Genomic DNA, 23975 nt, shown 5'->3' with positions numbered 1-23975 from the left:
GTCATCTCTTGCTATCGCCTCACCCTTGACTTTGTCCTGTCCTATACTTGGATTTCTATTTTGTGTTGAACTTAACTGCTTTTTTTCATATTGAAAAGAGACATTGCCCCAAGAGCCAAAAATAAATGGGAATTCAAAAATTCAAAAAAAAAAAAAAAATTCTGGGCCAAACACAGACACAAAATGGTGTTCCATTTGCCCTGCCAAGACCGAGTGGCTGGACAGTAAGCACGTGGGCTTCGTGAAGGTGAAAGAGGACATGAACACCATGGAGGCCATAGAGCACTCCAGGTCCAGGAACGGCAAAACCAGCAAGAAGTTCACCCTCACCAAACGTGGACAGCTCCAGCTAACGCGTGTGGCTTGTGTGCATCACCACCACCAGATCGTTCCTCTAGCTCAACAGAGCACCCTGCACCCTACCTGCTCAAAACACCCCAACTTCTCTGCACTTACTGCACTTCTTTGGGTTCCATATTTTCCTTGCTCCCCTCCAAACATAGCTGGATTGCAAAGTTAAGTTTATGATTGTGAATAAAAACTCAATGATAAATAAATAAAATGAATAAATACACTCAATGTAGGTGATGCCAGGTTGTAATGGTGATTACATCTATGGTCCCCAATGCAACACACATACACTTTCCTTCTTATTTTTTCAGTACTGGGTATTAAACCCAAGGTCTTCACTCAGACCTGAGTCCTCAACCTTTCTTATTTTTTTTTATTTTGAGACAGGATCTTGTTAACCTGCTAGATTGCCCAGGCTGGACTCCAAACATGCACTCCTCCTGCCTCAGCCTCCTAGATTGCAGGGATAATGGTCAGTGCCACTGTGCCCAGATCATCTTTTGTAATTAAAAACTACTAAGAGCATATGCCAAGTAAGCGCTCTGACACCAAGCTCCAACTCCAGCCTAAGATGTATTATTTGTTTGACTTATTAGTGCTACAGATCAAACCCAGTGTCACTTAACACTGAACTACATACACAGATTTTTTTTTTTAGGTAAGGTCTCTCTAAATTGCCCTGGAAGGACTTGAAATTGCAATCCTGCTGCTTCAACCTCCCTCAGTACTGGGATCACAAGCATGTACCACCACATCCAGCTTCAAGAAAAAAGTCTGTCATTTACTACTATGGATTTAGTGTTTGCTGGGTACAAGGTACTGTCCTAGGCCTTCGAGCTTAACCATAACTTTAAAAAGTATCTCCTCTCTCTACCCCCATGGAACCAATATTCTAAAGGGGAGGAAAACAGACAATACTAAAATAGACAAGATGAGTACTATTAAAAAAAATAATAATAAATAACCAGGGTCAAAGGGCAAGATGTGGACAGACTGCTCCCTGAGTGAAAACAGGACATCATGTTCATGAAATTTGCCCCCATAAAGTTCTCAAGGTCCTTTCAATACAGAGCTGCTGTACAAAGTACAAAAGAGATGTGAAATTAAAGAAGAATCAGTCAGGCGTGTAATTCCAGCACTCAGAAGGCTGAGGCAGGATGGTCACTGTGAGTTAGAGAACAGCCTGGGCTACATATTAAGTTAAAAGCCAGCTTAACTACATAGTGAGATTCTGTCTCAAAATCCCAGAAGTGGGGGGGCGGGGGAGACAGAGACACAGAGAGACAGAGAGACAGAGAGGGACAGAGAGAGACAGAGAGACAGAGAGACAGAGAGACAGAGACAGAGACAGACAGAGAGGGACAGAGAGACAGACAGAGAGACAGACAGAGAGACAGAGAGGGACAGAGAGAGAGACAGAGAGGGACAGAGAGAGAGACAGAGAGGGACAGAGAGAGACAAAGAGACAGACAGAGAGACAGACAGAGAGACAGAGACAGAGAGACAGAGACAGAAAGAGAAACAGAGAAAGAGAGACAGACAGAGAGATAGACAGAGACAGAGAGAGAAAGACAGAGAGAGACAGACAGAGAGTGAGAAAGACAGAGAGAGACAGACAGACAGAGACAAAGAGAGTGAGAGAGGCAGATGACCTAAAGAGGAAAATATATTTTACTATTTCATCATCGTGCCTGGCAGAGAGTAAGCATTCAATAAATGTTGGCTGAATGACTGCTGAGTGACCTACACAATAACAGAGTCATCAGCTAAATGATAAATTCTCCCTCCTAAATTTTTGTGGGCTTGTTTTTCCATAGCAGAGACTGAACTGAGCTATATCCCCAGACCCTTTTTTATTTTATTTTGAGACAGGGTCCCTTTATATGACTAAATTACCCAGACTAGGCTCAAACTGGAGATCCTCCTGCTTCAGTCTCCCAGAGGACTGGGATTAGAGACATGCACCACCACCTCACCAGTTTTGAATAGTACTAGTTCTGTTTGACTCTGAAATGTCCACTTCTAGTTGACCTCTGACCTTGGCTCAGGCTGCCTGAACATCCCTACCTAGGGTATTTTTGTTACACCCTGAACAGAAACAGCCATATCGCTTCTCTTTGTCATATTCTCAATACCCTCTTGAATAAATAGCGTCCACCCAGAACCGCTCAGGCTCCCAAACCCCAGCTCCTCTATCAGAATGTGCCACCTCAGTTTCAAATTCCAGTAGGCTAAAAGTCAACAGAAGGATAAGCCTTTGGTAGGAATGAATTTGTTATGAGGTGTTTTAGGCCCCAGGATCCCAGCTCTCCTTCCAGCCCTTTCTACCGTGTCTGCCTGCAACCTGCTATGCCCAGAGGCCTCTTGCCAGGAGGTGTTTCACCCTTTGCTTACCACCAGGTATAGATTGCTGATAGGTGACTCTTAGAGGTCAGAAAAAAAGACAATTTAAGGCCCTCACTGCTGGTACCAGGAAGAAGAGTCCTCTTGCCCTCCTCCAAGGGCAACTAGAGCTTCCATCCAGCCTTTACCTCTACTGATGGAACCTGATATCCTGCCATACAGATGCTCAGAAATCCCCTGGAGCTGTTCCTGATTCCTTCTCTGGCAGCCTACCTGACCTGCAGACCTCCTCCAGACCTGGAACCTCGTGCTCTTCCTGGCTTCAGAGCCTCCGTTCTCCCCAGCTTCTGTCTTCACTGTCAGCCCTGGATTCCCACCCAGCTCCTTGACAGTCACTACCCACACCCCACAGTGGCAGCTAGCTTCCCAGGAAAAGATGGCATGGCACTATTAATTGCTAATTTGGTGAACACCTGGCAACCCCAAGAGTTGTTGACATCACACCTACATAAACAGTATGACTATACCTGGACAAAAATGGTATCTGCTCACATTCCTTTACACAGACAACACAGCTCTGGTTGTACCTGTTCCCTAACCACATTGATGAAGTCTGAAAAGAAATAGTGTTTCTCACAGTCTGAGCTGACTGTATCAGGAAATTTCAGCTGAATTCCCATTAGGGGAAAGCCAATGAGTCAACGTTACTGAGACCAAAAGATCCTGTATTAAAACACTCAACAAATATTTATGAGTATGTAGCACTCTTCTTAGCTCCAGGGATAAAGTAATTAACAAAAGAAGCCAAATCTCTTTCTAGCTGTAGGTTTTCTTCTCTCTCTCTCTCTCTCTCTCTCTCTCTCTCTCTCTCTCTCTCTCTCCCTCCCTCCCTCCCTCCCCCCCTTTTAGATGAGGTCTTGCTATAGTTCAGGCTGGCCTTAAACTCATTATGTAGCCCAGGCTCGCCTCAAACTAGCAGTGATCCTCCTGCCTCAGCCTCTTATGTGCTGGGATTATTGGCATGCACCACCATACCCAACTCTTCCTGGAGGTTTTCTAACAACAAAAGGAAAGAAAGGAGATGATAATAGACACGGAAACTTGAATATATTATACTGTGAGAAATACTAATGAGACACAGAAACTTAAATATATTATAGTGAAAAATACTAATATTTTTTAATATTTTGCACTTAAGGTGTTAGCAGCCATGACTCACTTATCTCTAGCCCCAAAATGGCATGTTGCAGGTACTTAACATCTGTTGAATAAAAAAACTTTTAATGAATGTTTTTAAGTTACAAATTATTTTCACCATTCTCTTCTGCTAATTTCTTGCTCTTTTTTCATTCTTTCAGCAAATAACTTTTGTCCTTGATAACTCTAATAAAGAATCTCCCATTTAAAAATGCACAAGAAGTAACTGACACAAAATATAGATAGCTCACAAACCCATGTATTACATTCCACCTTGATCCTAATCACATATATCTGAACTAGGAGAGCAAAGAAGTGATTCTATCATTCAAACAAAGCATGAGATTTTAAAGCATGAGACTACAAAACACAGACAAGAGCTTTGTACCCCATATAGGGTGCTGAGAGGTGGTGTTACTGGCCAACTGTGTAGCAGTGACCCAGTTTGGATATAGAATCTCTCTCAAAGGCTCACATGTGAAACCTTGAAACTAGTGCTATTGGGCAGTGGTAGAATCTTTAAATCACAAGCCTTGTTGGATGTCTTCAGTCATTGGAGGGTGTGCCCTCGAAGTACACTATGGGACCCTGGTTTCTGGTCTTTTCTCCTTTTTTCTGTCCTGGTCCCCAATATGAAATGAACAGTTTTCTTTACCATGCACTCTTGCCTACCATGATGTACTTGCTCCCCAGCCCACAAGTAGACATCTAAAAATAATGGATCTACCCTACCATGGACTGAACCATCCAAAGGGATGAGCTGACATACACCATTTCTTCTTAGGAGTTCATTATCTTAGGGATTTGTTTTTTTGTTTGTTTGTTTGTTTGTTTGTTTGTTTGTTTGTTTTTGTGGAACCAGGGATTGAACTCAGGCCCTCGTGCTTACCAGGGAAGCACTTATTCCACTGAGCCATCTCCCTGGCCCCGAAGGATTTGTTATAGTAATGGAAAGCTAACACAATATCAAAAGCTCAGCCCCTGTGACCAGGCACGCCACTGAAAGGAACTGAAGCAAAGCACAATAGATATGTGAAAGTATTTACATGATGGGATATTTATCAAAGCATTTTTAGCAAAAAGTCGGAAATAACCCAGACTAAAATATAGGTAAGGTGGAATCATGTGATAGTAAATTCAAGCTCAAGGCTAGCCTGAACTACATAGTAAGACCCAGTCTCAAAAAAAAAAAAATTAAAATTAAAATCCAGCCTTTGAGTCAAGTGGTTCCAGCAGAGCTATAAGACCTGTGCCAGTAAAGTTTTAATGGGGAGGCTTCTGATTCTGCGGCTTGGATCATGGGAACCCATTCCTTGGGTGATGACTTCTTAATGTGCCCAACCTGGTGTCATTTAGCATTTACAGATGAGAAATTTCTACCTTACAATCTTTTCAACTTCAGATTTTTACACACCTATTAACTGACAGCATAATGATATTGGGGCATTTAATGGCAGAATGACCTAGGATGTCAACTAGAGTTAATCCAAGATGTAAAGATTGATCTTTTCTGTGTCACTTGCCTGGTAACAAGGGGGAAGAACACCCTGACTATTTATAAATAAAATGTAACAAGACAAGATGACAACCTAGAAGTAATTTCACAGTAACTTGTGTCAATCCCTGTATGATAAAACACGAGTCTTAATGTCTAGTCTGAAAATTACAAGAAGGCCTCATGATCTTTACCTAGAAAACATTTTCTGCTCAAAATTAGGAGACTAGGCTTTATTCCTGAGTGTTTGTAGCCACGGAGGCCAATTTTGATTCATAAATGCTGAATTATAGAAATGAGACAGCCTGGGTTATATGCTGATCACAGCAGAATGTTCCTTCTATAGAAACAAAATAAGTGTCCCTCCAGAGCGGAGTAGACCAGGCACAGGAAAGACCAAAGCTAAGCACTGGGTGCAGGGTTAGGGGAGAGTGGAGCAGCACTTTCTCCAGGCATTTTGCTGTTTCCACAATTCCCTAAACATCAGGTACTAACAGGATGGTTATTAAAGCCCTGATAACCAGATAGAAGAAGTAGCGTGAGAGCCAGAGGCCCAGACACATTGCGAAGGTGATCAAAGAGTGGCAAGATCCACCCTCCACCTCCAGCTGAAGAGGCAGGTCGCACCCCTGCTCGGGGCTCCCCACCCCGGTGTGACAAGCCAGGCAGGCCTCCGCGGGAGGCAACGCCCTACCCCTGCTCAGGGACTCAGCTGTTCATTCATCTTGCTTAGATCAGACCCGTCGCTGGGGATTTTGCCCAACTTACTGCCCACCTCTGGGCTTCAGTTTCTTCATCTATGAAACGAGCAGGTTGAACCAGATGGCAACTGTTGACAGTGTCCATGAGTCAGAACCCATCTTGTCATCCAGCCAAGAATCCTCCTGCTGGTGCAGACAGCCCTACCTCCCCTTGGCCAGTCTGCCAAGCATGACGGGAGGCTTAGCCCCTCCTCGGTGGGTGAGGTCAGGTGACCCAGGGCAGTCTTATTTGTGCCAGTGTTTTCCTTGCCTGCGCTCCCCTGAGGAGCTGCTGAACTCGCAGCATGCACCACTTCAAGCATACCTAATTTCTGGAGCATTCGTTTCCTGTGGCTGCCCTAAAACCTTAGCACAAACTTAGTGGCCTGAAACAACACATTTAGTTTCTTAATATTCTGGAGATTGGAGACCCAAGTTTTAGCCTCACAGAGCTAAAACCAAGAGGTTGGCAGGGTGGGCGTCTTCTGAAGGCTCTGGGGAAGAATCACACTGGGCTCACCCGTACAATCTAGGAGAGTAATGGCAAAACTTTTAGAGTTTTCAATGGTAACAGCCATCCAGCTGTGGCACATGTGTCTCAGGCTTGCTACCACTGACATAGGACAACCATGTCATCACAAAAGCCTACCTCCGAAGCCCATTTAGCCATATAAAATAACATATAAATTTCGGGGATCAGGGCATATTGACACCTTTGGGGGGAGCTATTCAGCCTTGCATTTCTGACATTCTGATTCTATCATCTATATCATACTTGCCATCTGCAAATCATTTCTAAATTTTTCTTTGAACTGACTCATCTTTCTGAAGATAAACTTAAGCCCTGCATCTTCCTCATCCTAAACAACCACATCTATGAGATCATGGTCTTCACAGGAGGTTGTACTTCTCTGAAATTCCCTAAAAGAGGGGCCGGGGAGATGGCTTAGTGGAATAAGCACTTCCCTGGCAAGTGCAAGGGCCTGAGTTCAATTCCCGGTTCCGCAAAAGAAAAGAAAGAAAGAAAGAAAGAAAGAAAGAAAGAAAGAAAGAAAGAAAGAAAGAAAGAGAAAGAAAGAAAGAAAGAAAGAAAGAAAGAAAGAAAGAAAGAAAAAAAGAAAGAAAGAAAGAAATTCACTAAAAGAAATATTAATTATTAAGACTTCAAATATTCATCTCTGTACCAGCCAAATCACTTGCATGCTCCACTAGTATACAGACCATACATGGGAAAGCAAAAAAAAAAAAGAATCCACCATCCTGATTATACAGAAAAGTGTAATTTATCCAAGAAAGCACACCAATAAATCTTCAGCTACACTCACAGCTTCTTCTTCCCGTTCCAAGATTATTAGTCACACCTTCAAAGTGTGTCACCTTGTCCATAACAGCATCCCTCATGTTGATGATTCACATCATCTTATGTCCCTACTACACTCACGGATACCCCAAGTCTCCTTCTGTATCTAGAGACTGAAGCCTACCATTGCTTCCCCACGAACCCTCTGCGCATCTGACTTAGACGTGCTCTGCAGTACATAGCTCACTTTCGTGGCCCACAACTGGACGGCAGCCAAGCCCTGGGGAAGAACAAGCTTGAAAGAGCAGGCAGCAGTGAGCGCTGACTTTGTACTATGCCCCCTGGCATTTGTCCCAGCTGCAGATTGAACTTTGAAACCACGGTGAGAAGACAGAGTTCTTTCTATACATAGCATGAGATGACATAATTATCCTCTTCTTACATAACTCTTGGCATGCAGTAAAAATAGCTATCATTTATTGGATACTTAGTACAGGGCAGGTCTGTGATAAATGCTTTACAAACACCCATTCACACTGAGTAGCTCCTACAGTTCCCATTTTACATGTGGAAAAACAGTCTCAGAGAGGTGAAGCACCTTGTGCAGATCACAAACCTAGGTATGGAGGAATTGGAAACCTGAGAAATAAGAAAACGAAGACACTGAGCAACCTGCCTAGGAACACAAAATTAGTGGCAGAGTCAGGGGCAAAATGAGATCATGAATTCCCAGAGTAGTCTCTTCCCTCAGATTTTCTCTCTGTGAAGCTGTTATTTCTAGGGCTCTTTCTCTAGCTGCCCGCCGACCTGCTACTTTTTCTCACCAGTCCACATAGCATCTCTCCCTGTGCCTTTGGCCCTCACCACTTTTGCTCTAAGGGAGAGCAGGGAGAGCTGGGACAGAAAGAGAGGCCCAGAGTAGGGCTCCTCCTCCCCTCACTGTGATGCAGAAGATGCACAAGAAGTGGTAGGACATCTCCATGAGTGTGTGTTCATTAATTTGGAATTAGTAATGATGTAGCCGGAAAAGGATGAAAGAAAGCAAGGAACAGAGACTTCCAGGCAGATACTTGGTGGACACAAGATCAGATGGGGTCACGATTAAAAGAGAAACTTGTTCATAAAAATTTTAACCTAGTAAGGGTGGAAATGTGTGTCATTGGGCAACTGGCTAAATCAATGATCTTCTATACGTGCTGTGGAATACTAAGCAGGCACTAAAGATGAGGCGGTAGGACCCTGTGCAATAATAGGAGAACAAACCATAATTTAGTAGGCTGAAAGCAAGAATACAAGAGACAGTGGCTCCGTGGTATCTTCACACACACACACACACACACGCACGCACACACACACACACACACGCACACACACACACGCACACACACACAGAGGACCACAAGGATCTGTTTACATAAATGGTGAGGTGACTATTTCTAGGCATTACACTTTCTCTTCTGCATTTAATACATATGTCCCCAATAATCCAACACATAAAAATCATCAAAAACTTTCAACGCCGTCACTAAGAAACGTTATTTTCTGATGTCTATGCCGTGAGTCTGAATGTACAAGAACATAAAGGACCAACATAAACTCTTTAAAGCACAGCTGCAATCCCAGCTTTCAGGAGGCTGAGGCGAGAGGAACACCTTGAGTTTGTGGCCAGCTTGAGCTATACAGTGAGTTCAAGGCTAGTCTGAGCTACACAGTAAGATCCTGTCTCAAAAAAGAAAAACAAAACCGAACTATTAATTAATTAATTAAAACCAGAGCTGGCTGTATGTTACTAATTTAACAATTCTCCTAACCCAGCAGAAAAAATGAGCAATAGATATAAATAGGCAATTCATAGGAGAAATACAAATAACCAGTAAACACCTAATAAGGATCTCTACCATGTCATTAATAACTTTTAAGATGTAATAAAAAGTATAATTGATATTTATTAAACTACAAAAATAGGAAATAGAGACTAGGGATGTAGCTCAAGTGCAAGAGTGCATGCTTAACATACACAAGGCCCTGGGGTTCAATCCTCAGCACCAAAATACACAATTTTTTTAAATGTATGTAGTACAGGGTCTACAGGGTCCCACAGATCAGACTTGTAGTGATTCTGCTTTCAGCCTCCCAAGCACTGGGATTACAGGCCTATGCCACCATGCCCAGTCTCGCCAGCATAGCCTGCCAGGAATTGAACCCCAGTCCCTGCGGCTCCCTAAGCAGCCGCTTTAATTTGCTGAGCTACCTGACTTTTTTTTTTTTTTTTTTCGGAACTGGGGATTGAACTCAGGCCCTTGCGCTTGCCAGGGAAGCACTTATTCCACTGAGCCATCTCCCCAGCCCAGGCTGAGCTATCTGGCCAACCCTCAAAATATACAGTTTTTAACTTTAAAAATAAAAATGTGAATTAAAATGATAATGACAGATTGCTTTTCACTTATCACATGAGCAAAGCTAAAACACATAAGGGCCAGCTAGATAGCTCAATAGACTAAGCACCTGCTTAGGCAAGTTCAGGGACCAGGCCCCCGTCCCGCATGCCACGCTGGCCTCGCCTCCAAGGTGCACCGAGTCTGCAACCACACTGAGCCCAGGCGTGGTGGCGCATACCTGTAATTCCAGTGCTGGGGAGGCTGCAAACAGGAGGATCACTATGAGTACAAGCTTCATAGTAGCACCATGTACCAAATACATAAAATGAAAGAAAAAAAAACCAATGTTTTATGACATAATAATGTCAGGGTTGATAAAAATATAAAGTAGGGGCCGGGGAGATGGTTCAGTGGAATAAACACTTCCCTGGCAAGCGTAAGGACCTGAGTTCAATCCCTGGCTCCACCAAAAAAAAAAAAAAAAAAAAACCACCATACAGTAGCCTATTCCTTTTTTCAGTTCTAGCAAGACTGAAAAACGCTGTCGCTGTCTCTCAACTGCTATGAAGAATGAAATACTTGTAACTTCACTCTCTCCTAAAATCTCACAGAAAGACAAAATGAGAGTCATTTAAAACTCACAGAGCATAACACCAATTTTTCATAAAGGCACAGGAACATAGGTCTGTCAGGCCCACGTTTATTCCTTAGACTATTTCTATTCATTAATTATTAATTTTAGTTTTATGAGTTTTAATACATTAAACAATGAGCACTTAACAGGAAAAATCACAGAAATAAAGTATTGAATTTTTAATACTTATTGAGTATCTTTTTTTAAGCATCAAAATTTTCTCTTTCTTTTATGTAATTAGTACAGGGTCTACAGGGTCTCACTACACAGACCAGACTGTTTTCAGCCTTTCCAGTGCTGGGATTACGGGATCGTGTCACCTCATCGGTCTCAGTCCCTGTCTCTGCATGCCCCAGGGGCAGGCCAGCACAGCACACTGGGGATTGAACCCCTGGTCCCCATGTCTGCCTAAGCAGAAAATTCTCAACATTGACTTTTTTTAGTGTACAAAAATATAAAAAAGAGCAACACAAATAAATTCTTATATGGACACCAATGAAAATACCATGAGAACTCTAAAACAAAAATAAACTTTGCTTCAATTGTCACACCCAAGACAACCTTCACACATGACAACTGCGTGTTCCATGCACACGTCTCGCTCTTACTGACAGCACATGTGCTTGGCTCTCCTTTCCTACAGGGTGGCCTTATCACCTCTCTTCTCCTCCTGTCTTGTAGGGAGCTTCCTACTATACTGAAGAACATACTTTTAGCAGAAAAATAAGGTACCCATACAATAAAATATCGTATCTGTAGGGGGTGCTTAGAATAGGCATCAACATTTTCACATCAGCTGTGTACTTGGTTTCAAAACCTAAACAATAGCATCAGAAGTAAAAATCTACATGAACTACAATGTAAACACAAAATAGTCTAGAAATAAATAAGCTTTGCTTCAACTGTCACACACAAGGTCGCCCTCACACAAGACAACTGCATTTCCATAGACAAGTGTCACTTACATTGACAGCACATGTGTTTTGTTTTCCTGTCCTCTCTGGTCAGGCACAGTTGATACACCTTTTTGTTTTCCGATTGTTATAGTAGATGTTGGTGACACTGCATCAGCCCGTTTACCTGTCAGCTCACCAGTATGCTCTACTTTTTTTTTTTTTTTTTTTTTTTTTTTGCTGTAATTTTCTTGGTAGAAACACCTGGTTTCTACTCTGTTATAAATGATCTCTTGTGAGCTCCAGTCCCAATGTTCTAAAAAAACTTTTCTCTGTGATATTTTAAACTTCTTGTTTTCTTTGTAAACTATCAAACTATGTATGCCACAGATGTTTAGGATTGAGTGAAATGCAACTATTTACCAATGCTTTGTTGTGGAGGACCACCTGAGCAGCTCTCCTTGAAAGAAGAGCAACTCTCTCCATTTTGACTGAGCCTGACCCTATTTTCTCCTACTGTTCTGTACAGAGCTGGCTAGGACTTCTGTTTATCCTTCAATTGGCCTTAAGCAATGTATATTGGTCTAGCTGAGGTGCTGGTGATAGTCTTTGAAGGTGCCGTGCGTGTTTCCCTGGTAACCTATACCTGCTGCTCTTTAATGTGAGCCAGGTCAAGACAGGACGGTAGAGCCAATGCTCCATGCTGCCAGCTGGGATCGAGCCTTGAGATAGAGGCTGTGACTTCCTGGGGCTTGAAAGACTACATCAGAGCTGAAGCACCAGACCCCCAAAACATTAGATGCTATCTCAATAGCATAATAATATAATGCAGATTACTCTCTCTGCATATGGCAGAGGTAAATGTAGGCCACCCACCTAGCTCAGCTCACAGTAGTCACCTACTTCCCACAATTCTCAGTCAATTCTCCTCAAGCCATTCCTCCACTGAATAAAATCTGGGTGAGGCCCTGGGTCTATTTTTTGTGTTCTGGAAAGCCATCTTTGTGACTGGACTTAGAGCCTCTTGACTCTCCAATGATTGAAAATATAATTTAGTGTCTCTATTTTCGCCGTGGGTTGCATTGAAAGTGGTAGATTGGAATCAACTTGATGGGATTCCAATAATGTAAGTTTGGGATTACAAATATTGGCTTCTTGGACCAAGACAAGGACCTGGAAGTGACTCCTACACTTTGTGTTTCAAATGATATCATAGTTGCTGCATAACTTATCAGTAACCTCTGCTCCACCTCTAATTTTTTTGGGGGGTTGGGGGAGAACTGGGGATTGAACTCAGGCCCTCATGCTTGCCAGCACCTCTGATTTTGTTACAGAAAGTTTCCATCTCCGGCTTCCATTCTGCTGAGGTTTCCTTATCAATATTTCCCCATCACAGTGAAATGCTGGCATCAGCAATATCAGTTAGTTTTTCTTTGCCAGGTTCAGGGTGACTGTTACATCTTTCTGGCATCCAAAGATTGTACTACATAATTCTGTTTGAAATTGCAACATTTCATCTGGAATTTCTGCTTTGTTCCTGGGCACAGTTCCTGTGCTGGCCAACTTGTACTCTGTTAGCAAATGTAACATCAACTAGACACTGGTTAACTAACTTTGCACATGTGGACATATCTTGCCACTCATCATACCAAGTGGGTACACACAGACGCTGCTTTTTATACACCTCGGGGGAAGGTAGTGAGACACACAGCTGCTACTATTATGCTAAAGCACAAATTTACAGTAGAAAAGTAAGGGGTGGGTCCGTTGGACCCAATGTTATGCTCCTATGGTACAAACCTACAAGTTCAGAGAGTGGCAAAGGAGACAACAGTGGGCAAGAGACATCCAGAGAACCTTTAGAGCCTGTGAAGAGCTTGGTGAGGGGCAGAAGGTGGAAGATCAGAGAAGGTAGGTAGCTAGAAGTCAACAAGAAGGAAGTGCTTCTGAGTTCCAGAAGGACTCAGGAGCCCAAGGTACCTGCTACTTCTGAAACACTGTTGGTGGGGCTAAAAATAGGAAGATCTGCTGCAAGGAAGGCCTATGTACAAAGTATTCAGACATGGACTTCACGGTCCTGGCAGTGGAGAAGTCAAGGCATCTATCTCTCTCCCAGCCCTACAAGAGAAGGAAGTTTATTTTCTAGAGAAACTAAACCAGAGAAATGACACATGGGAACCGAGCACAACAGAGAATGGTGGTAAATCATTCGCCTACAAGAGGAAGGAGATTTGGGGAGGGAAGGTTCTTCCAGGCTCATATATTGAATTACAAGATTCCAGCTCCCTTTCTGTGGTAGCCTCTTAGTATACTTTCAGCCTGGCTTGTATCCTCCAGGCAAGAAATCAGAGACTTATTCAGGAGGGGCTCTTTCAAGCACATAGCCTGGTTCCTCCACTTGACCACCCTATATAGAGGCCCAACAACCAATAAGCCCAGCACGGATGTTCGCAAATGTGCACAGACACACACACAGAGAGCCTATAACCAGATTCAAGTTCCTTGATCAGAAACCTGATCATTCAATCTAGGGATGTAGCTCAGTAGTCTTTACCACTGAGCTATATATATAATATTTATTTATTTATTTATTTATTTATTTATTTATTTATTTGGTATAGTGTCTCGCTATGCAGCTCAGACTTGTAGTGATCCTCCTGTCTCAGCCTCCTCATCCCTGAGATTGCAGGTATGCACCATCACATCCAGTGTCAGTGGCTGGCACAGCACGCCCGGGGTTCAGAGGCCGGTACATCATGCGGTACTGGGGGTCAAACTCAGGTCCTTGCACTTGCCAGGCAGGCACTTAGGATGCTGAGCTATCTCCCCGGCTGCTACAGTGCTTTCCAACAGTCACAAGACCCAAGGTTTGATTCCCCACCACTTCAAAGATAAATAAATAAATAAATAAATAAATAAATAAATAGAACATTCCACAAGAAATCACCAAATATTTAAGGAGTGTGCAATGTGAAATATTGGATAAATAACACAAAAGAAATTCAGGCGTGAATGACACATTTCAGGGGGCAGAATGTAGAGGAGGGAGAGCTCATAAGTATTTTTAGAGAAACAAAGACACTGCATCATGCACCAAGAATATTAAGAATGGGGCTGGTGAGATGGCTCAGTGGTCTAAAGCACCTATTTAAAACGAGCTTAGCAAAGCACAGGGACCACGGTTCAATCCCCCAGCACCACATGCCAGCCAGCCCCGCCTCCTGGTGGGCTGAGCTGGTCACACACACACACACACACACACACACACACACACATATAAATAAATAAAATTTAAAAGAAAAAAAGAATATGGCACCACCAAAAATGAAAAACAAGAAGAAATGGGAACAAGGCCACTTTTTAAAAATGAGAGTTGAAATAAAAATGTGCATTTATTAAGCGCCTGGTTAGGAAAGCACAAGGACCAGGGTTCGATCTCCTGTACCCCATGCTGCTCCACCCCGCCCTGCCCCACACACCCTGAGCCAGCCACCAAGTCTGAGCGTGGTGGCATGTGCCTGTAATCCCAGCACTAGGAAGGCTGAAAACAAGAGGATCACTATGAGTCTGAGCTGGGTAGAGACCCTGTACCAAATACATTTAAAAAAAAAATATGAAAGATATGACCATAAAATTGAGAAAGTCTGCCAATGAGAGCAAACAGCAGCTCTCCTAAGAGCTGAAAAACAAGAATATGAGGCTGGGATGTAGCTCAGCAGAGCAGCACCTGCCTGACAAGCATGAGGCTGAGTCTGATTCCTGGTACAAAAAAAAAAAAAAAAAAAAAAAGAATATGAAAAGATAAATCCAAAATTCCAACATCCAAATGTTAGTATTTCCAGACAGAAAAAGAAAGAAAAGTGAAGAGGAAGAAATTATCTTTACTAACTCAAGAAATTTTCCACTGGGCAGAGTGCCACAGTGCCACAGACCTGCAGTCCTAGCACTCTGGAAGGCTGAGGCAGGACGATCAAAAGGTCAAGTCCAGCTCAGCCAACTTAATGACTTAGCAAGATTTGTCTCAAAACAAAAATATTTTTAAAATGCTGGGTTTGTAGCTCAGGACAAAGAAGGCCCCAGGGTTCAATTCTCAGTAATACATGCTTACATTCATACATACATAAATAACCAGAATTGAATAACATAATAATCCACATTGAAAGCGTTTCCTGAGTGTGGAGAAAAATGAATTTCAAAAAATGAAACGTCAGAATCCCAAAGATGAAAAGAGACTCCTAAAAACTCCCACACCTAGAATACCAGGTCGAATACAAGGGATCAAGAATCAGAGTCACACAAGATTTCTCAACAATAATTTAGAAGCCTGATGTATTTTAACTCAAGCCAGAACTTGAGAATAAAATTCTGAAAAGGGAGATACCACCTATGTACTAGAAATTGCATGCCACCAAAGCAGCAAAGAAAGAAGAAAATGTACACTCAACACAAAAGGACAAAAGCTGCGCCAGCCCTTTCCAATAACATACTTAAAATAGTCAAATTCATAGAAACAGAAGGATCTTTTTTTCTGGTGGGGGGGGCTGGCTAAAATGCCTTCAGGGCATGTTTGGCTGGCTGAAGTTGTGGGGATCGAACCACAACCACAGCAACCTGAGGCTGACTGCTTTGTTGAAGCAGCCACTTAAGCAACTGAGCTAAGGGGCAGGCCCCAAATTCATAGAAACAGAAAATAGAAATTGTCCAGGAATTGGGAGGAGGGGAAATGAGAAATTAGGGTTCACAGGTTCTGGCGATGCAAGGACTTAGTGTGCCCAGCGCTGTGGATGCACTGAATACCACGCAGCGGTATGCTTAAAAGGGTTAAAATATGTATTCAAAGAGGTTGGGATAGATATATAGTTGCATTCTCTTAATGAATAGAATGATTTGTTCTAATGGTGTTTGTAAATAGGATCACAAGTCCACATCTTGTACAGCAATTAACCACTAAGAAGAATATATGCAGTGTATTATTTGTTGAAACTGTACTTCCGATTTGATTTGAAACTGTCTCATTGCTATCTGTTTATCAATAAAACCTTGAAAAAAAAATAAAATAAAATAAAAGGGTTAAAATGCTACTTGATGTTACACATATTTTGCCAAAAGTAAAAATTGTAAAATTGCCAAAAATTAAAATTAAAATGAAAGGTGGCATCCAGAAGAGAGAAGACTCCTATCAAAGAATGGCAAGGAAAATTCTAATATGCTGAAAGGAGTCCCAAGATAACACTTTATAATAGCGTTGTCAGACTAAGCACCTGCTTATGCAAGCACAGGGACCAGAGTTTGATCCCAGCAGCACATGCCATGTGGGCCCTGCGCCTGGGGCACGCAAAAACAGCCACTGAGACCTGGCATGGTGGTGCACCCCTGCAATCCCAGCACTGGGGAAGCTGAAAAGAGAAGGAACACTACAAGTCCGAGCTAAATAGTGAGACCCTGTACCAAATACATTAAAAAAAAAAAAAAAGACAACCCTGTGTATTAAGCATAAGGAGCAGCCAGTCCAGACCAGAGAGACAAGAGCTGAGTGATGTAGCACTATCTAGAATGCGTGAGGCCCCAAGTTCTAGCCTCAGCACTGGAGGTCAAAAAAAGGACAAGGTAGATATTTGTAAATTGTTGTGAATTATCATAAGACAACTAGGAAGATTTTAAGTGAAAAAGGTTATGGGATAATGAGTAGAAATTGACACTTTAAAAAGCTTTGTTTAGAAATCTATATTCCAAAAATGTTCATCTTCCAGGGTAGAATTATGCAAAGACTTTTAGTTTCTCTACTCTATATTGTTTGAATGTTATCAACTATCAAATTGTCAGAGGTGCTTGTGGGTTAGCTCAGTTGTTTAAGCGCCTGCCTCGGCAAACCCAGTCAGCTCTGGGGACTGTGGTTATATCCCCAGCTCCACATGCCTTACCAGACCTGGCCTTACAGCAGCCTGAGCCAGCCACTATATATATATATCCATCCTCAAATTATCAGGAAAAAATACAAAGTACGATCAAAATACACAGTAAATGTTTAAATTTAAAATTTACTACAGGGGCTGGAGAGATGGCTCGGCAGTTTAGCACCTGCCTGGCAAGAGCAGGGACCCATGTTCCATTTTGCATGCCACATGCCATGCTAGCCCTGTCCAGGGCCCACTGAGGTGGCCATGGAAACTGAGCATGGTGGCACACACCTGTAATCCCAGTGCTAGGGAGCCTGAGACAGGCGGATCACTACAAGTCCAAGCTGCATAGCCTAAACCTGTACAAAATAAATAAACAAAAGATTTTTTTTAATTAAAAAAAAAAAAAACTAGGGCCAGCCAAATAGCTCAGCAGATTAAAGCGCCTGCAAGCAGGAGCAAGGGCCAGGGGTTCATGCCCTGGCCTGCCGTGCTGGCCCCAACCCCAGGGGCGTGCTGAGATGGCGATTGAGACTGGGCATGGAGGCGTGTGCCTGTAATCCCTGCTCTTGGGAGGCTGTAAACAGGAGAATCACTATGAGTCCGATCTAGTAGTGAGCCCCTGAACACCCTGTAGACTCTTCTCTAAAATACAAATAAATAAATAAATAACTTTTTTAAAAAACCTGTACTACAATAAAAGACACATTGCCGTTTACCCCCCTTGCTTAAAATGTACTTATGCCATTGCTGTTGCCAGTTTTTTGTTTATTTGTTTGTTTGAGACAGGACTTTGTTATGTAACTCTGTGCTTGAACTCACTATGTGGCCCAGACAGACCTGAAATTTGTAGCAATCTTCCTGCTTCAGCCTCCTGGGTGTTGGGATTGCAGACACGCACCATGACACCTGATGCACTTTTGCCACTTTCTGAAGCAGTTCTAGAAGTCTTCTTTCATGTCTTCACTAAGTATGACTTAAAAACTACAGTGAATGCTACTGACGACGGTCATCCACACAAAGATGGAGTCAGAAAAGCTTTCCAGCATGTTCTCATCCACATTAGTCACCAGATCTGGCACTGTGCAGCTTCCGGCTCCTCCCCAAAGTCAAAATGAGTATGACAGGTAAATGTGTGCATCAATTCAGGACAACAAGGCAGCCGTGACAGCGCAACTACAGACACTCAAAAAAAAATAATAACAACAACAAAAAACTAAAGACACTCACAAAAGAGCGCTTCCAGACCCCACTGGCAAAAATGGGATAAGTATGCTTGAAGTGAGGCAGAGTATGGTGTGTGTGTGTGATGGCCGTGGCGGGGTTAATGGGTCTTTTACTGTAATAAAAATATTAAAAGTAAGCTTTCACCATATTTTTGATCACATCCCGTATGTCTAGTTCCATTTAGAAACTAAAAGTAAACCGAAACCCTGAAGACTGCCGTCCTATAGTTTACAGAACACCTTCACAATCAGTACTCTCTTCAGTAACACAAAGATCTAATAAAATACAGATGCTTTGTGATTTGTAGGCAAGAGAACGGGCTGACAGAAGCAACTGGCGCTAGCAATTCCACAGTTGAGCCAAGAAGTCCACACTCCAGAAGCTCAACAGAACTTCAGTGTATTACACTGACCATGTCTTTGTCAGTCCCAGAAAAACCTGTGTGTATCCAAGAACCTCCCTCTAGAAGGACACTATCTGGGCAGCTCATGAGACAGAAATCCAAACCAAGGTCATCAGAATTTCTGGGTTGGGAGCCAGCAAAGCAAGCCCCTGGTGTCATCCACCACAGAGACACAAGCCACATCACACAGTGACCGCAGCCTTTGACAGTCTGCCATCACCTAGGCAGAGAGGGTGCTCAGGGGCCAGGAGCCCCTATTCCGGTGTCTCCCGGGTCAGGCCACCAGGCCCAGACCTTCTCCAGGGAGCCCTCCACCCTGCCCTCGGCTCTCCACTCTCCCAAGGCACCTGGTCCCGGGTCCTCCGCTGATCTGATCCGCAGCAGCACACGTCCCACGCTGAAACAAAGCAGAAGTCAACAGGAAGCATGAGAATCACTGTCTGACCCAAGCCATGCAGGACAGGAAGTGGTTAGAGCCAGGAAGGCTGGGGCCTGCTGCCTAGAAATGAGGCAACCCTGCCAGCCTCACCGCTCCGCTGGAGTTGAGCAAGACCTTGGTGCTGGGGAAAGGGAAGAAGCCCCTCGGCTGGATCTCTGGGCTCCCTATCAGCACCGCGTGTGTGCAAGCTGCTGGTCTTTCAGCAAACGTTCTTTCCCCCCACTCTGCTGCCTCTGTCCCTGGACTCAGAGGAGAACAGGCAGAGAGGAAGAGCTGTCACTGATTAGGGAGAGGTGATCAGTGGACGCCAATGTTGTTTTCATCTCTGGGGGCCTAACACAGAACCTGGCACAGCACATAACATGATACAGAAGAAAGATCCGGGGCTGGGTGTGTTGCTGAGTGCAGGATGCTGGACTAGCATGCATAGGAGGCCCTGGGCTCTGCTCCCACAGAGAAAGAAGAGAGAGACTCTGGGCTCTGCAATGGTGTAGTTCTCGTGCATTACTTAACCTTACCCAACAGAAGAAGAACCCCTGGAACAGCTACTGGTAACAAATGTGAAAGTAATTGGCAATGTTTACTTCCTAAGTGAATACTGAGTGAAAAAAATAAAATAGCCAGAGGTGGCAGTTTGTAATCCCAGCTACTTGAGAGGCTGAGGCAGAAGGATCACCAAGTTTGAGGCCAGCCTGGGTAGTTAACAAGACCCTGTCTCAAACATAAAGAGGGGTTGGGGGTGTAGCTCAACACTCCCTGAGTTCAGTCTCCACTACTACAAAATACACTTTCTAGATGCTGCAAAATACAATGAAATTTTAAAAACAATGCCCTGTCTAGAGTTAAAAACAAAAAAGAACTGCCAGTGCAGCCCTTCTTTGAGAATTCCTTTATCTCCAAGTTTATTTGATTGCTTGATTAAATTATTGGTTGGTTGATTGGTTGATTGATTTTAGTACTGGAGATTGAATCCAGGGCCTTCAAACTGAGCCACATCCCCAGCTCTTTTTATTTTAAGACAAGGTCCTGTTAAGTCACTCAGTTTCCAGAGCTGAGTTTGAACTTGTGATCCTCCTGCCTCGGCCTCCCAGAATTGCTGCGATTACAGGCCTCAGCCACCATGCCAAGCATTATCCTGGTTTACAGCCTAATGTCTCCAGGCTGAGGAATCTACAGCACTGGGGCTAAGGGATTGAAGGCTACAGCAAAGTCTGGCGTGACGGCAGGGCCCCAGGGGCCCCGGGAGGCTCTTAGGTCTTCTCACGATCTGCTGAAGCCTCAAAGGGTATGAAAATGTGAAGCATGCTGAACACCTGCCTGAACTTCTTCCTCCTCAACTGCGCCCATCTCCTGAAGGAAGCAGCCGCTAAGCCCGCAGCCCTCAGGTCTGCCACCTGCTGAGCCAGAGGCCTGCCCCTGGCGCTCTGTCCTCATCTCCCAGCCACCCTTCTCAGATAAAGAATGAACTGATAAGCCAGGCGTGGTGGCGCACACCTGCAATCTCGGCACTCGGGAGGCTGCGGCAGGAGGACTGCTATGAGTTCAAGGCCAGCCTGGGCTACACAGTGAGTCCAAAGCCAGCCTCACTACATAGTGATACCCTGTCTCAACCAAACAAAGTATGTACTGATAACTGTGGTGGTCCTTTTTCAAGGGTTGCTCCTTTCTTGCTTCCCCCAGTTTACTACCTTATGAGGTCTGTCCTCCTGATGCCACACTTCTCTTAGTGTACTTCTCTTAGTGTACAAGTTTTATGAGAGTTTACTATATGCTATGCATTTCGCTACTTATTTTACCTATAATATGCTGCTCTAATCCCAAGCAACTGTGCAAGGTAGAGGCTGTTATCATTCCCATTTTACAGATGAGAAAAGCAAGACCCAATGGAGGCCACACAATTACCTAAGATCATGCAGCAAGTACATTCATCCTAACTTATACTGGCACACTTCTATAATATGGTGTTTGCTCCAAGATGCTGTAAACTCTTCAAGGGAAGAGTTCAGGTTTGCATCTCTCTCACTTCTCATGATGCTCAGAGATCAACAAGCGGAGTGTTCTCAATTTCAGAACTTCATCCAAGCATGAAGGAGTTTGTTAGAAATGCAGGATCTATCTCATCCATCACCCCCATCCAACAGAATCAGAATTTGCATTTGCATAAGGGAGCCAGGTAAGGACAGGTGTGGTGGCACAGGCCTATAATCCCAGCACTCAGGAGGCTGAGGCAGGAAGATCACTACATGTTCCACGCCAGCCTGGGCTACAAAGTGAGTTCAAGACCAGCCTGAACTTTATAGTGAAACCCTGCCTCACAAGAACTAAAAATAAAAAAATAGGGAGAATCAGATAACTAGAACACACTGGTGTCAACTAAATTATGAGACTTTGAGACCCCAGTAGTGTCAATTAAATTGAATGGATGGTACCCTGCAGTCATCCACAACCAAAGCAAGCGTAGAAAAACAAAACACTGCACAGACCTCTTGATCTTGAGGACTGTGTCTCCAGAGAACGCACAGAGCCAAGAAATTAGGGCTGGGAGGTTCCCCCACACCCTGCTCCATTTCTACCGCCCAGGTACTGCGCAAACTCGGCCCTGAGCGTCTGGGTAGAACTGGAACGTCTTTAGGGCGCCACCTACTGGTATTACCTAGATATTCCCCACCCGTTTCGGCCCTGGAATCCGCTCCCTGAACTTGCTCCTCGTCTGAGCCTTCCGTAGGCGATTTCTTTGTTCTTTCTAAACTGATTTACTTCTGTTCCTCAGCGTTCACCACTCACCATGCACCGTTCGCTCTTCTTTTTACTGGTTCAGACAACGCCTTACTCTAAGTAATCGTAATGAATGACACCTTGTTGGCACTGAAACACGTTGGCTTCAATGAAGTCCAGTTCATCAGGCGCGTGTAGCTCCTACTCCTCTACAAAGTATCAGATCCTTCACATTCTTCAGACTAGCAGCAGCAAAGCAAGAGGCCCACCAGTCATCTAGGGTCTGGATTATGAGGAAAGGCATAGAATAAATATTTGAAAAAAATGTTCAATATCACTGGCCATTGGAGAAATGCAATTTTTTTCCCCCCAGATTGAACTCAGGCCCTTGCGCTTGCCAGGCAAACGCTTATTCTACTGAGCCATCTCCGCAGCCCTGAGAAATGCAAATTAAAACCGCACTGAGATTCCATTTCACTCCAGAAAGAATGGCTATCATCAAGATATCAACCAATAACAAATGCTGGTGGGGCTGTGGGGAAAAAGAAACCCTTCTCCACTGTTTGTGGGAATGCAGACTGGTACAACCACTGTGAAAATCAGTGTAGAGATTCCTCAAAACCCTAGGACTAGAGGTCCCATTCGACCCAGCTATTCCCCTTCTGGTTATCTTCCTGAAAGAATTAAAAGCATCATACTACAACAGCATATGCACACCTGTGTTTATAGCAACACAGTTTGTAATTGCTAAATCTTGGAAGCAGCCCAAATGCTACAAAGTGATGAATGGATAAAGAATGCTGGTTTTTATACAGTAGAGTAGTATTCAGCCATAAAGAAGAATAAGTGGAGAGATTTCTAGCTCGGTGGATATTCCCTGAGACCATACTCTTAAGTTAAATAAATTAGACATACATGTGTAAATACTGCATTTGTTCCTCTGGTTTGAGAAATTGAAAAGTGTAAATAAGGACCAAAATGTATAATAGATATTGTGAAAGAGGAAGAAAATGTTCAAATAGGAAGGAGAGTTCGGGGAGGAGAGAAAAAATGAGAAAGGAAGGAAAAAGTGGAAACAAAGTTGGAAGAAGGGGAAGGGAATGGGGAGAAAAATCAAGTTATACCACTTATTGAAACAAATTCCCTAGGGCAAATGTGATCAGTATGTAAGCCTAAAATGTACCAATTAAAATTAATTAATTAAAAAAGGGTAAAGACATAAAAATTTTAAACTAGATATACAGCTACTTTATCTTAATTCAATGAGAAGAAAGATTTGTACTAATAGTGTTTGGACAGGTATCATGTCTGCATTTTTTTTTAACAATGTCTTTTATCTTATTTATTTTTGTGTCCAACTCAGCCCACCCGGGGAGCAAGGCTGGTGCAGCATGCAGTGCTGGAGATCAAACCACAGTCCCTAGGCTTGCCTAAGCTTGCCTAAGCAGGCACTTTAGACTGCTGAACTATCCTGCCGGCCCCATGTCTGCATCATGAATAACCACTACAAAGACAACAATATGCAACGTATTAATTATTGAAACTGTACTACCAATCAGTTTTGAAACTGTCTCATCGCTATTTGTTTCAATAAAATTAAAAAATAAGAAATAAAGTAAAACTAGTCACTACCAGAAAGCATTTACATCACACAGGCAGATTCTCATTGACCTGTACTTAGACCTATCTAAGGGTTGGGGAGACAGCTGAGTGGTTAAATGCCTGCCTGGCAAGCGCAGGGTCCTGAGTTTGATCCCCTGTATGGAAAAAAAAAAAAAAAAAAGCAAACACCTATCTAAAATCAGCAAGGCTCCAGCAGCAAACAGAGCAAAAGACACAGATGGGGTCACAGCAAAACAAATGGAAACAGAGACATTTTTGACAAATTTACTCATTTTGTACCTTTCTTACATTCTTTCATAATCAGGCTTTTAACATTACTGCCTACCCGTTGGTTTCTTAA

General features: G+C 43.3%; 2 protein-coding genes across 2 annotated transcripts in view; one reads left to right on the top strand and one right to left on the bottom strand.

Moving 5' to 3' along the window:
- The window catches only part of Ndel1 (nudE neurodevelopment protein 1 like 1), a 60849-nt gene extending 41575 nt beyond the window's left edge, over positions 1-19274 (bottom strand). The window contains exon 1 of the mRNA XM_023723238.1: positions 19206-19274. The gene's annotated coding sequence lies outside the window, so the exon portion shown is untranslated. The remainder of the gene's footprint in view (positions 1-19205) is intronic.
- The window catches only part of LOC101572698 (tubulin beta-4B chain-like), a 36423-nt gene that overhangs the window by 2106 nt on the left and 10342 nt on the right, over positions 1-23975 (top strand). The window lies entirely within an intron of this gene.

Source organism: Octodon degus, unplaced genomic scaffold (assembly GCF_000260255.1).
Source record: "Octodon degus isolate 3935 unplaced genomic scaffold, OctDeg1.0 scaffold00098, whole genome shotgun sequence".
Classification (NCBI taxonomy): Eukaryota; Metazoa; Chordata; class Mammalia; order Rodentia; family Octodontidae; genus Octodon; species Octodon degus.
The sequence above is the reverse complement of the archived record's forward strand: the minus strand, read 5'-3'. Positions and strand labels throughout refer to the sequence as shown.